Here is a 14,850-nt window from a genome sequence, read left to right as displayed (position 1 = left end):
GCTACTAAGTGGGTGGTGGGTGGGCAGCGAATTTCTTCGTCATCCGCATCCCAATCCTGCCGGACATAGTTCGGCCAGGATCCTCCTGACAAGGAGAGGGACCTTAATGAGTTCAGTATGTTGCCAAAGGGCGAGTGCTTAAAAATATCCACGGAGGTAAACTCCATGATTGGCGCCCAATCGGATTCGCTAGGACCGGGCGCAAGCGGTTTGGAGTCCGTGGCCGGAGAAGGATCCGGCAGTCTGACAACACGGCTCTCGTGCAGGGTAAGGTCGATGTTTGGCTCGATCGCAGCGGAGGGTAAGGCCTCCGTGGTGGGGTCCATTCACCTGTCCATGGACGGCGCAACTGGCTCCGAATTGAGGGTTGGAGCGGCTGCCGGTGCGATCTCCTGAACACCGTCTGATGGTAGAGCTAAATCGTACTCATCGTGACCGCGTGACGCACAAGGCAGAGGCTCGAATCCGTCGAAGATCAAGTCTCCGCGGATATCGGCCGTGTAGTTTAAGCTTCCAAACCTGACCTGATGGCCAGGGGCGTAGCTTTCAATCTGCTCCAGATGGCCAAGCGAATTGGCCCACAGTGCAAAGCCGCCGAATACAAAAATCTGTCTAGGGAGAAAAGTCTCACCCTGGACTGCATTTCTAACGATGATCGAAGGAGCCATAAAGCCTGATGGTGATGACACAGAGGAACTCTCAATGAAAGCACCAATGTCGGTGTCAAAACCGGCAGGTCTCGGGTAGGGGGTCCTGAACTGTGCGTCTAGGCGGATGGTAACAGGAGACAGGGGACACAATGTTTTACCCAGGTTCGGGCCCTCTGGATGGAGGTAAAACCCAATGTCCTGCTTGATTTATTCTTAATGATATGAGTATTACAAGAGTTGATCTACCACGAGATTGGAGAGGCTAAACCCTAGAAGCTAGCCTATGGTATGATTGTATGTTGTCCTACGGACTAAAACCCTCCGGTTTATATAGACACTGGAGGGGGCTAGGGTTACACAAGGTCGGTTACAAAGGAGGAGATATACATATCCGTATTGCCTAGATTGCCTTCCACGGCAAGTAGAGTCCCATCCGGACACGAGACGAAGTCTTCAATCTTGTATCTTTATAGTCTAACAGTCTGGCCAAAGGATATGGTCCGGCTATCCGGATACCCCCTAATCCAGGACTCCCTCAGCGACACTTATAGGAATAGCCCAACGGATTGATTGGAAAGAATAACTTTGAGGTGGTTTCGTACCCTACCATAATCTCTTCATTCGTTCTCCGCTATTGGTGACTTTGGAGTGACTCTTTGTTGCATATTGAGGGATAGTTATGTGATCCAATTATGTTAGTATTGTTGAGGGAACTTTCACTAGAGAAAGTATGAACCCTAGGCCTTATTTCCTATCATTGCAATACCATTTATGCTCACTTTTATCACTTGCTACCTTGCTGTTTTTATAATTTCAGATTACAAATACCTTTATCTACTATCCATATACCACTTGTTTCATCATCTCTTCGCCGAACTAGTGCACCTATACAATTTACCATTGTATTGGGTGTGTTGGGGACACAAGAGACTCTTTGTTATTTGGTTGCAGGGTTGCTTGAGAGAGACCATCTTCATCCTATGCCTCCTACGGATTGATAAAACCTTAGGCCATCCACTTGAGGGAAATTTGCTACTGTCATACAAACCTCTGCACTTGGAGGCCCAACAACATCTACAAGAAGATGGTTGTGTAGTAGACATCACTCATCATCCTCTTATTAAAAAGCACCAGTTGGAGAGCACTGCTGTCATTTGCATGCATTACTATTAGTTTACATTGAGTATGACTGTGACTGGATCTCTTTTACCATGAATTACAATTTCCAGTCAGCCCTTGATCTTCAAGGGTGCTCTGCATTTATGGTTTGCGGTCTTAGAAAGGGCTATGGAGATACCATCTTGTTATATCATATTATGATTGTTTTGAGAAAGTGTGTCATCCGAGATTTATTATTATTGCTTGCTAGTTGATTATGCCATTGATATGAGTAAACATGAGACCTAAATGTTATTGTGAATATGGTTAGTTCATAATCTTTGCTGAAGACTTAAATGCTGGCTTTACATATTTATAACAACAAGAGCAAACAGAGTTTGTAAAAGTTTTTCTTTATCACTTTCAGTTTATCAACTGAATTGCTTGAGGACAAGCAAAGGTTTAAGCTTGGGGGAGTTGATACGTCTCCATCGTATCTACTTTTCCAAACACTTTTGCCCTTGTTTTGGACTCTAACTTGCATGATTTGAATGGAACTAACCCGGACTGACGTTGTTTTCAGCAGAATTGCCATGGTGTTATTTTTGTGCATAAATAAAAGTTCTCAAAATGACCTGAAAATCAACGGAGAATATTTTTGGAATATATAAAAGATACTAGCGAAAGAATAAAGGCCAGGGCGCCCACACCCTGTCCACGAGGGTGGGGGGCGCGCCTACCCCCCTGGGCGCGTCCCCCTGCCTCGTGGGCCCCCTTGTGCTCCACCGACCTCAACTCCAACTCTATATATTCACGTCCGGGGAGAAAAAAATCAGACAGAAGGATTCATCATGTGTCACATCCCTAGTTCTGGTATGACCTAGGCTAGCCTTCTTGTGAGCATCATGTTTAAATTTCATCTAAATTTGAAATGGGGATTTGCGAAACCCTCAGAAATCATTTCTGGAAATGACCCAGATAAAAATTGCTCCAAAAAGGTCCAAGAAAATGTTCATGTTGCCCTCTGAAAATATTGGCAGAGGTAAAATTCAAACAAATATTTTCAGGAGCTCATAAATATTTATTTTGGCCATTTGGAATTAATGCAATACTTATTTGCATTGGATATACATATATGTTATATTTATTTATATATGTCCAATAATTCTGATTTTTATGTGAGGGACTTTGGAATATTTCAACTAGCCCCTACAATAAATTTAAGAAGAAAAATAAATTGATTTAGTGTTTTACTAAATCAGGAAACAAATTACAGAAATAGAAAACAAAACAAAAAAGGGGAAAACCTTACCTGGCTCTGTGCCGGCCCAGCCAACTGGCCCCTGCCAGTCGTCCCTCTCCTCTCGCCAGGAGGACAGGGGCGTGTGCCCGCGGCGTGCACGCACGCGTTCGGCCACCTCCTGCATGTCTGCCTCACTCCCTCGTCGCCCTGGACGCCTTGGACGACACCACGCGGCGCCCCGCACCTCTCTCTCTCTCTCTCTCGTGGCCTCCCCTCCTCTCCCTCGCTCTCTCGCACGAATGGCCGAGCGCTACCGTCGCCGCCGTTCACCGTAGCCGCAGCCGCCGCCCTCTCTCCGTGTCCAAAAGCTTTGCCTCGTCGCCGTCTACCTCTCCGTCGAGCCACGCACCTCAGGAGGCCCTGGAGCGCCTCCATCGCCGTCGTCTTCATCTCCGGCCGCCGTGGATCCCCATCGCCGCACCGTCGACCTCAACGCGTCGCCGAGCTCCCCGTCAAGCCCACCGAGATCGTGGTGAGCTCCTGCTCCGTTCCCCTCTCTCGGCGTTTAGCCGTTCGCGCGCCGTAGCCCCGTCTACCACCACGACCGTAGCTCTTCATCGCCGTCCATGTCGCCGTCGTCGCGCTAGCCGCCGCAGCCCGCACCCGAGTACCTCACCGTGCTCTGGTGCCACAAGGGTGCCGCGGAGCCCCTCGGGTGGCCTCCCCGTGCCCTGCAGCCCGCTCATGCTCGAACCAGTGCTCTGGCCACCGCGCCGAGCTCCGCTCCGGCGAGCTCCGGGCGTCCCCGCCTCTCCCACTTGCTCCAGAAGACACGGACGAGCCCTAGCTCTTCGCCCGTGTCCTCCGCCACCCAAATGGTCCCCGGAAGGCGGATCCCAATCCCTCCGCCGCGTTCAGCCTCGCCGGCGGCTAAACGCCGGTGGGTTGACTGGGTTTGGCCCCCCAGTTGACCAGATTTGACCCGTATGGGGCTAATCACCATTTTACTAACCACCCCTGACACTGACAGTGGGCCCGGCGCCCACTAATCCTATTTAGACCACATAAACCCCCTGTTAACTAACTGAGTCACTGACGTGTGGACCCCACATGTCAGGTTTGACTTGGTCAGCGCCATTGACCTGCTGACGTAAGCATAATGCTTTGCTGACGCAATATATCATTTTCTGGTTTTAAAATAAATCAGGAAATTCCAGAAAATGATATAAACTTCAAAAATTCATAGAAATTCAACCGTAGCTCAGATTGAAATAATTTATATATGAAAAATTATCAAAAAATGCAATCTATCCATCTGTACCATTTTCATGCATGACAAACCTACTTATACCTACTGTATAGGTGAAAACACATGAATGACATTTATAAGAGTTTATTTTGGAGATGCATTTGAACCTTTGGTTTAAATGGACTTCAACCAAATGAATGCTAGTTGCATTAACTCAAACAACATCACATCTTCATGCCATGTTCATACATCATATTGTTGCATATGCTTATGTATTGATTGCCGACGTTGTTCCTTCTCGATAGGTCCTGCTTCGGAGACCGACCCAGAGTACCTGTCAGAGGAGCAGTGCCCCCCTGTTGATCTACCAGGCAAGCAAACCCCCTTGTTCATTCTGATACAATCCTACCCTCTCGCTCCTGCTCTCTTTTATTGCATTAGGACAACAACGATTCAACTGCTACTTTATGCTGCGGTAGTTGAACACGTTTGCGATTTAATTACCTACTATTCCCCATCCTGGTTTATAAGTATGATTTAACTAATAAAATATGAATGCATGTCGCCAAAGATTATATAGTTGGATTCATATTTGAACATAGTTTCAAATTATATAATTTTTTATAACATGCATTAACATTTTGTTGGTTAAATTTGAGGGCAAAGTATGGCATAGAATGTAAAGGGGATTATAGACTAGACGGAGGTGGTAGCACACGGCCGTTCTCTACGCAGCGAAGCAACTGTCGGCCAACTTGTAGGCGACCATTTCCTACGTGTTCAACTACTCTATGTGTGTGGTTGGTTGTAGTTTAGTCGGCCATGGAGCACTCTGCTCTCGTCCCGTCGTGCGCGCTATGCTCTCGCATCCCTCCGGGTGCTCTGCCCTCGTCCCTCCACGCGTGCTGCCAGTTTTTGGGGCCGGCGCATGATCACACACGTTTGTGTGCATGCGGTTGCGCTGGGCCATTTACCTTCATCTCTCGTCTCACACGACACAATAAGCACACCCACGAGGACACATACAGAGAGGACATCCAGCGGTTCCAATGGTGCTCCCCGTGGCTCCAATGACGCTCCCAGCGACCGACGACGACAACAGCAGGCAGTTCCCCACGCAACACGTCGTGGACACTCACGTGAGGGGGAAGGCTCTCTCGGTGCTGTACACGAACGATCCGGTCTCAGTGGAGAGCTCCATCCAAACTATGGAGCAGTTCCTTGTCGAGGACAAGTACCAAGTGGTCGGCTTCGACCTCGAGTACACCATGGGTCGTGCCGGCCACGATCAAAAGGTTGCCGTTGCCCAGTTGTGCGTGCGACATGACGTCATCATCTACCATTACCACCTGGCCATAAGGCCTTCCGAGCGTTTCTTCAGGTTTATCAATAGCTCCGACTACAGTTTCACTACGGTGGACACCACCAACGATCTAAAAGCGCTCAAGGTTTCGGGATTGAAATGCCCGAATCTTGTCAACATCCAGCACCACTACAAGGTCTGGGGGAGCGACAACAACAAACTGAACTCACTGGTTAACCTCGCGAGGGATCGAGCCACATAGCAGTAACGGGAGCATCACAAGAAGTAGATGACTAGACGATCGTTTGTCCTACTTTAGAATGCATGCAAATGTTGATTGAGGTGTTTGCGAATGATCTGTCATCGCAAACGTTTTGCACCTTTTTGACGGTTTTTTACACAACCGTTTGTGATTATGGCATCGCACACAGTTTCGTCAAAGGGTCTCTAATCGTAGTGTCGCGTTTGGACCACCCTGTAGTAGTGTGATTTGAATATCACTTGGGTGATTATTTCTTCGGACAACTCCATGGTGGTCTAGGAGATTGAAGCAAACCAAGGTGGGAAACATGCAGCTATTATTCAAGAAATTCGAGCTACTTCTGGAGAGTTTTTGGACTATAAATTTATACATGAGAGAAGGTCTAGAAACTTTGAGGCCAATAGTATAGGCTTTGGCAGGCATGTGTGGTTCTTTCAACCATATGGTATTGTAAACGATTCCGGTGAACTTGCTTGAATAAATAGTTGTTATACACCTAAAAATTTATAGGCGTATCCGCAGGGGGCTGACTCTCCCAGCGATGGATTCATTTTCTCGAGAGTCGTGGGGCATCTTGTAAATGATGCCAGCTTTAGCAGGTTCAACAGTTTTCCCCTCAAAGAGAAAAAAGAAGGCTCAACACTTCATGACCAAAGGAATACAAAGAAGAGGGTTAGAAAATAATCCATGGAAGTAATTTCAGCTGTCAATGACCAAAGGAAAATAAAGAAGGGGGTCAGAAAATAAATCTTGTAAACGATGCTAGTATTAGAAGGTTCAACACTTTCCCCTCAAAGAAAAAAGGGTTCAACACTTCATGACCAAAGGAATACAAAGAAGGGGCTCAGAAAATAATGCATGGAAGTAATTTCAGCCATCAGTGACCAAAGGAATACAAAGAAGGAGGTCAGAAAATAAAAATCACGCCGTTGCCGGGATCGAACCCGGGTCACCCGCGGGAATACTTATCACTATACTACAATGACTTTATCATCCAAGAACAGAATTTATTATATATTACCTGAAAATTAGGTAGCAAATACAGTAGTAGATTGTACTCCAGTTCATATCAATAGACTTTGCTGTGTAGCATGATGATTCCTGCAACCATGCTTCCAACAGCCAACTGTTCTACGCAAGAGCCAAAGTTCACCATTGCAAAACTAAATAAAACCGATAGCTTGGATATGCAGGGGAAAAACCAGCTACTTTTGAGTATTATTTCCTCTGTAATGTTAGACGAGTATTCTTACGATATATATCATCATATAAGTCCACACACGTTAGAAATGTTCAAGCCAAAAACATGTTAGGCCCAAAATTATCCATGTACCCAGAAAGTTGCTGGAATGCAAAGATGCAGACAAGTGCGATTATGCATGCAGGCATTCTCTGACGGAACAAACTGAGGTCAGAATTAATTTCCATAACTTTATAAGAGCAGCCAATCCAATACCTATGTACTACATTTCCTGACAACAGTAAAGGTTATGTGTGGGCAGTGCACAATTTGCTGAATCATTTTCCACTTACAGCACCAATGTCCATATTAAACAACGAAAATGCTAAGAGACATCCCTAAGGGCAATGGACGAAAACAAAAAAAATAGCTCTTCCTACAAGTGCCATAGTAGTATGGACTTCCAATCATAAACACTGGATTCTTGTCGCATTCGCCGGCAGCGGCCCAACTGACGCAGTTACCATCTTCATCAGTGAAACCATCATCCTCGGATGCCGGCGAAGGTTTTGATTTAACAATCTTGCTCGCATGCATATGTTTTATGACGAGCCATTTCTCCCTTTCAAGGACACAACAGGCCTCATAGTGGTTGTCCTTGTCGGAGATTCCGTCAGGCCTTGAATTGAACAGCAGAATCACGTTGCCCTTGACAGGTTTCACTGTATAATGCGATTCTGCTATTAATGATCTGGTTAATACAGTGAAACCTGTCAAGGGCAACGCGATTCTGCTGTTCAATTCAAGGCCTGACGGAATCTCCGACAAGGACAACCACTATGAGGCCTGTTGTGTCCTTGAAAGGGAGAAATGGCTCGTCATAAAACATATGCATGCGAGCAAGATTGTTAAATCAAAACCTTCGCTGGCATCCGAGGATGATGGTTGCACCGATGAAGATGGTAACTGCGTCAGTTGGGCCGCTGCCGGCGAATGCGACAAGAATCCAGTGTTTATGATTGGAAGTCCATACTACTATGGCACTTGTAGGAAGAGTCCATCTTATATACAGATCATTATCTCCTTTTCACTTTTCAGTCAAGGAAACTACATATCAATGTTGGTGTGACTAGTCATTCTGATAAGGACTTCTTTTTATGTTAAATTGTGATCCAAATTATACCGTGTTGGACTAGACGTAGTACAGCCGGTGTGGGCCTTTTGCATTGGTACCGACGCGTACGAGTACAACTCGTTTACTTGTCCTCCAAGGACTCTCATGTATTGCCCTCTTATACCCCATGTAGTCGCACCTCAAACGGCCTGTCGTCTCGTGCTTGTAATACTCCTCCTCATAGTGATTGCGCCTTCGTGCGTCCGTGGTTTTCTCTCGCAAGGGTTTCCACGTAAAAATCCGTGTGCTCTCGTGTCTCTTTTATCTCGTTATTATCTAACAAGTGGTATACAGAGCCAAGTTACATATACGAGATTTGAGTCCGAGAGAGGTTTAGGGTTATCTGGCGCGCCCGATCCGCCGAGTTCGACAGGATTCGACGGTTCATCGTCCGTGTCCAGATCAAGTTTGGAGACTTGATTGTCCTCTACACCGAGATCGAGACGAATCCCGCTGCACCGAGTTGACGTATTGGTGGGATTTATTCTAGCCGCCGCTGCTCCCGAGTCTCGAGGCAACAGAAGCGAAGCCGCAGCACCACACGTCAAATCCATCGAGGCGTCCTTGCTGCTGGTAGCTACAGCCCCGAGTACTACTTCTAGTACGTGGTGATTTATCAACTGGTTTCTACTAGTACTCCTGTTCCTGTCACGTGAAGGCTACAGGGATACTTTTTTTTCTTCGTCAACTGCTACGTCCACTGGCCGTACTATCAGGTTCTATTTATCCTACGTTTTTGTCTGCTCCGCAAATTAATTCTGTCAAGAATTTTTTCTACCGGCTTGTACTACTTTGTGCACAGTTTATCAACTCATGGCATCCATGAAGTATGATTTTCCACTGCTGGATCGTGACACAAGGTTTACCCTATGGCAAGTCAAGATGCGGGCGTTGTTGGCACATGCCGACTATGATGTAGCACTGGATAGTTTTGGGAAGAACCGAATTGAGGACTGGACTGCCGAGGAGAAAAGAATTGATTGTAAGGCTTTGTCACAAATTCAACTCCATTTGCATAATAATATTTTGCAGGAAGTTTTGAGCGAGAAAACTGCCGCCGCTCTATGGTTAAGGCCGGAAGGGATTTGCATGACTAAAGATCTCACCAGCAAGATGCATCTGAAACAAAAATTATTCCTGCACAGGTTACCCGAGGGAGGTAATGTTTTGAATCATATTTCAGAATTTAAAGAGATCATATCTGATCTAGCTGCAATTGAGGTTAAGTATGAAGAGGAAGATACTGCTCTAATGTTACTTTGTTCACTGCCAAGTTCTTATACCAATTTTCGAGACACCATATTATACAGTCGTGATACTCTCACACTTAATGAAGTTTATGAAGATTTGAACTCTAAGGAGAAGATGAAATTAATGGTGCCTCATGATGGTTCAAGTTCATCCCAAGTAGAGGGATTATCTGTTCGTGGCAGGACAAAGGAGAAGAACTCACATAATGGAAACAGAGGCAAAAGTAAGAACGGCTACAGGGGCCGGTCGCAATCCAGAGACAAGAAGTATTGCAGGTATTGCAAGAGAGACGGGCATGACATCTTTGAGTGTTTCAAGTTGCAGAACAAGGAAAAGAGAAAAGGTAACAAACAAGGTGAAAATTCTGCTAACGTTGCTCATGATGATAGTTCCGATGATGCTCTTGTCGTTATTGTTGGATGTGCTGAGACCAATGATGAGTGGGTACTTGATACTGCATGCACTTTTCATATGTGCCTGCATAGAGATTGGTTTAATACTTTTGATTCCACTACTTATGCTGGTTCCGTTTTGGGTTTTGATAATTCACCATGCAAGATTGAAGGCATAGGTTCTATTCGAATCAAGATGTTTGATGGCATAATCAGAACTTCGGTATATTCCGAAGATGAAGAGAAATCTTATTTCTATGAGTGCCCTTGATGCAAAGGGATAAAAGTATTCAGGTGGAGATAGTGTTTTGAAAGTCACCAAAGGTTCCCTTATTGTGATGAAAGGTGATTTGAGTTCGACCAATGGTCTTTATTACCTTTGAGGTAATACCATTTCAGGTAACACTACTCCAGTTATTTCAAAGAATTCTGATTGTGATGCTGCTAACCTTTGGCATATGCGTCTTGGACATATGAGTGAACTTGGTTTGGCAGAGTTAAATAAGAGAGGTCTTCTTGATGGATATGAACCTGGTAAATTGAAATTTTGTGAGCATTGTATCTTCGGCAAACACAAGAGGGTGAAGTTCAACACTTCAGTTCATACAACTGAAGGTATTCTTGATTATGTGCATTCTGATTTATGGGGACCATCTCGCAGAAAGTCACTAGGTGGTGCTAGTTACATGTTGACTATTATTGATGATTATTCGAGAAAAGTTTGGCCTTATTCCTTGAAGCATAAATATGAAGCATTCTCAGCTTCTAAGGAGTGGAAGATTATGATTGAGAGACAAACTGAAAAGAAGGTAAAAATACTTCGCACTGATAATGGTATGGAATTCCGTTCTAAGCAATTTAAGAATTATTGCATGTCTGAAGGCATTGTCAGACACTATACCGTTCCTTATACTCCTCAACAAAACGGTGTTGCTGAGTGTATGAACAGGATCATTATTTCCAGAGCTCGTTGCATGTTGTCCAATGCAGGTTTGCATAGGCGTTTTTGGGCTGAGGCCGCTTCCACTGCTTGTTATCTCATTAACCGTTCACCATCTATTGCTCTTAATAAGAAAACTCCAATTGAGGTATGGTCTGGTTCACCTGCTGATTATTCACAGTTGAGAGTTTTTGGTTGCACTGCTTATGCTCATGTTGATAATGGAAAGTTGGAGCCTAGGGCTGTTAAGTGCATCTTTCTTGGTTATAAATCTGGTGTTAAAGGTTTCAAATTGTGGAATCCTGAAACCCAGATGATTATTATTAGCAGAAATGTTATCTTTAATGAATCTGCTATGTTACATGATGTTTCATCTACTAATGTTCCTGTTGAGAGTGAACAGCAGCCTCCTATTCAGCAGCCTACTGTTCAGGTGGATCATGTTATTGATTCAGGTGTTTCATCTGGTAATGAAATTGTTGATGCACATGATGAACCCATCGTTAATGATGATCATGTCACTCCCACTACAAATCAGCCTATTGTTCCACCCAGTTGGAATCTTGCACGTGACAGAGTCAGGCGGGGTATTAATAAACCTGACAGGTTAATTGAAGAGTGCAATATTGTTTCTTTTTCTTTATCTGTTGCAGAGGAAATTGAAGGTAATGCTGAGCCTTCTTCATATTCCGAGGCTATTATTTCTGGTGATAGTAATAAGTGGATGACCGCTATGCATGATGAGATGGAATCACTTGAAAAGAATGGCACTTGGGATTTAGTAAAATTGCCTAGAGAGAAGAAACCTATTCGTTGCAAGTGGGTTTTTAAGAGGAAAGAAGGTGTTTCTCCTAATGATGAGACAAGATATAAAGCAAGGTTAGTTGCTAAAGGTTACAGTCAGATTCCAGGTATGGACTATAACGAAGTCTTTTCTCCTGTTGTGAAGCATAGCTCTATTCGCACTTTACTCAGTATTGTTGCCATGCATGATCTTGAGCTTGAACAATTGGATGTTAAAACTGCATTTTTACATGGAGAATTAGAAGAGAATATTTATATGGAACAACCTGAAGGTTTTGTTATTCCTGGAAAAGAAAAGCTTGTCTGTAAGTTAAAGAAATCTCTTTATGGATTGAAGCAATCCCCTAGACAGTGGTACAAGAGATTTGACACCTTTATGATCTCTCAAGGTTTCAAAAGGTCTAACTATGATAGTTGTGTTTATTCGAAAACTGTCAAAGGTTCAACTATTTATTTGCTCCTTTATGTTGATGATATGCTTATTGCTGCAAAGAGTATGTCAGATATTAATAAACTAAAGAAGCAATTGAGTAATGAATTTGAGATGAAGGATTTGGGTGCAACAAAGAAAATACTTGGCATGGAAATATCCAGAGATAGACCGTCTGGAAAAGTATATCTAAGTCAGAGAGGATATATTGATAAAGTTCTTCGTCGTTTTAATATGCATAATGCCAAGCCAGTAAGTACTCCGTTAGCTGCACACTTCAAATTATCATCAGCTTTATGTCCTAAGTCAGATGCAGATATTGAGTACATGTCTAGAGTTCCCTATTCGAGTGTAGTTGGTTCACTTATGTATGCCATGGTTTGTTCTCGTCCGGATTTATCATATGCATTGAGTGTTGTTAGTAGATACATGGTTTGTACACGTGCTTGTAATACTCCTCCTCATTGTGATTGCGCCTTCGTGCGTCCGTGGTTTTCTCCCGCAAGGGTTTCCATGTAAAAATCCGTGTGCTCTCGTGTCTCTTTTATCTCGTTATTATCTAACATTTTAAATGATAAGGACTTCTTCTCACAAGTAAGACTCTGTGATAATGTCATTACCTTGGATCCCGGGAAAACGGTTTCACCACCTTGCTTGATACTCCCTCCTTTCCGGTTTATAAGGCTCAATTAAAAAATCTCACCAACCAAGGTAGATGATGAGTGGTGGAATATTTTTTGTAGTTTGCAAAAGCACCCAATTAATGCTCTTGTTTTCCTCAAAAAATTATGTTTACGAATGCATTAATTGCAATGCATGCATGCATTGGTCAGTTTTCTCTTAATACTTGCATGCAATGATTTAATGTACCTTGAACTCTGAACATGTGATGGGAAAAAACCAAATTGAGCCTTATAAAATGGAAAAACTAAAATTTTGAGATAAGCCCTATAAACCGGAAAGGAGGGAGTATCAGAAAGGTGCATAAAAAATGTCACAAGCCTATTGGCACCACTGCTCGATTGAGTTTCTTCCTTGTTAGGGTCACTTTTGTTTGCTCCATACTTCAAAATCTGCATGCTCTCCCCATGCTATGAGACCACTAAGAATGTCAACAGCCATACATCTACACTCTCCATTCCTAAATATTTGTCTTTTTAGAGATTTCAAATGGACTACCACATACGAATGTATATAGACATATTTTAGAGTGTAGATTCACTCATTTTGCTCTGTATGTAGTCACTTGTTGAAATCTCTAGAAAGACAAACATTAAGGAACGGAGGGAGTAGAAAGCAAGGTTAGACAGAATTACAAAAGAGCAATTGCAAGGAACAAGCGATACCTTTTGGAATAAAACTCCATAATGATATCCTATCTTCAATCTTCGAAACAACTATATCCTTCAAAAGGAGTATAAAACATCAATTTTTAGAAGTAGAACAGTCCAGGGCTTAGTAGTAGTAGAACATAATTTGATATACCTCAATTTATATAAGTTTACCATCTACTACTATATATCCAAAAGAATGTGCACTTTCTTCACGGATTGCAATATCAAGAAAAACAAAAACGCTGACCTCATTTAGTTACATATCTGTTTATTCACACAGGTAACACACATCTAAGCATTAACTTGCAGATGAAATGGTAGAAGAATGTTAAATAGAGGGATTCAAGGTCTGTTTAATTTTATTTTTCTCTGTCTACATTTTCTTCATGGTTAGAAAAGAGCCAGTCATAAAAATATCATGAAAGCAGTATGCATGCTCACCTTGCTATCAGCCAGGCGAAATAGGAGGCCTGCAAGAATATTTGTAGCACCATCATTAAAGATGACCCTATCTTACTATGTGCCTGCAAGAATGAAAACATGACCTTCAATAACATGATGCAAGTCGTTTTTTTAATAAATAACCTGAATGCAAGAGGACTGAGCTGTGATACGGATGATGGGATAAATTACCGTAGATACTAAGTGGCCACACTCCATGCGAGAGAGAAAACCTTCATACGAGAAGACCCTAAATTAAGGTAAGAAACTTGGGATTTGTCCACATAAAAAGAAATGAGCATCTGAGTAGATATGCAACTATAAGTACAGAAGATCTTCCATGCACCACACAATTTTTTTTATTATAGAAAATGCACAACAAATTCATGGTAACAAATGCTTAACTGCTAGTATAGAGGAAAATCAAATGAGATGTTGTTTAATTATGGTCCACCAATAAGGGTACATATCATAATGAGGTGACGAGACAAACCTGGGATGCCACAAGAGTCACTTTGATTTTGAAGGGTCAAAATCAACATGTGAGCTTGGAGTAAATGAATCATTTCTGGAGCTCAGCAATTTTGGTTGTACAATGTCCAGACCAAACCTGAAAAGGGTAATAATTGGATTGCACATTAATATCTTCCATGAAGGGAATATCATATAATTGTAATTTGCTTTCGGGAATTGGGCGTCGACCATGTTGAAACGTGATATCCTTGTATTTATTTCCGACTGATTCTCCTCTTATCTCTAGCCTTGTATAGATTGATCTCTAGAGATATTGTAGAGTTAGTTGGCTTGTCACGCAAGACACCTCTTGTATATAATGTAACCGACTCCGATGGAATACAATTGAGTTGCATCCTATAGTCTTCTACATGGTATCAGTTTTACTGTGATCCTATCGCTTCCGCAACCCGTCGCCGCCGCGCCTAGCCCTAGCCGCCGCCGCGCCCACTCCTCCTGCCGCCGCCGCCGCGCCTAGCACTCGCCGCCGCCGCAGCCTCTACTCCCGCCGCACCCTCTCCTCCTACCGCCACCTCTCCCTCCCAAAACCCTAATCGCCACCACCGCTCCTCTGTACCTCCTGTAG

General features: G+C 43.5%; 1 pseudogene; it reads right to left on the bottom strand.

Moving 5' to 3' along the window:
* Positions 1 to 7,354: 7,354 nt before the first annotated feature.
* Positions 7,355 to 14,850, bottom strand: part of LOC119272032 — a 13,144-nt pseudogene continuing 5,648 nt past the window's right edge.

This window comes from Triticum dicoccoides, chromosome 3A (assembly GCF_002162155.2).
Source record: "Triticum dicoccoides isolate Atlit2015 ecotype Zavitan chromosome 3A, WEW_v2.0, whole genome shotgun sequence".
NCBI classification, from domain to species: domain Eukaryota; kingdom Viridiplantae; phylum Streptophyta; class Magnoliopsida; order Poales; family Poaceae; genus Triticum; species Triticum dicoccoides.
The sequence above is the reverse complement of the archived record's forward strand: the minus strand, read 5'-3'. Positions and strand labels throughout refer to the sequence as shown.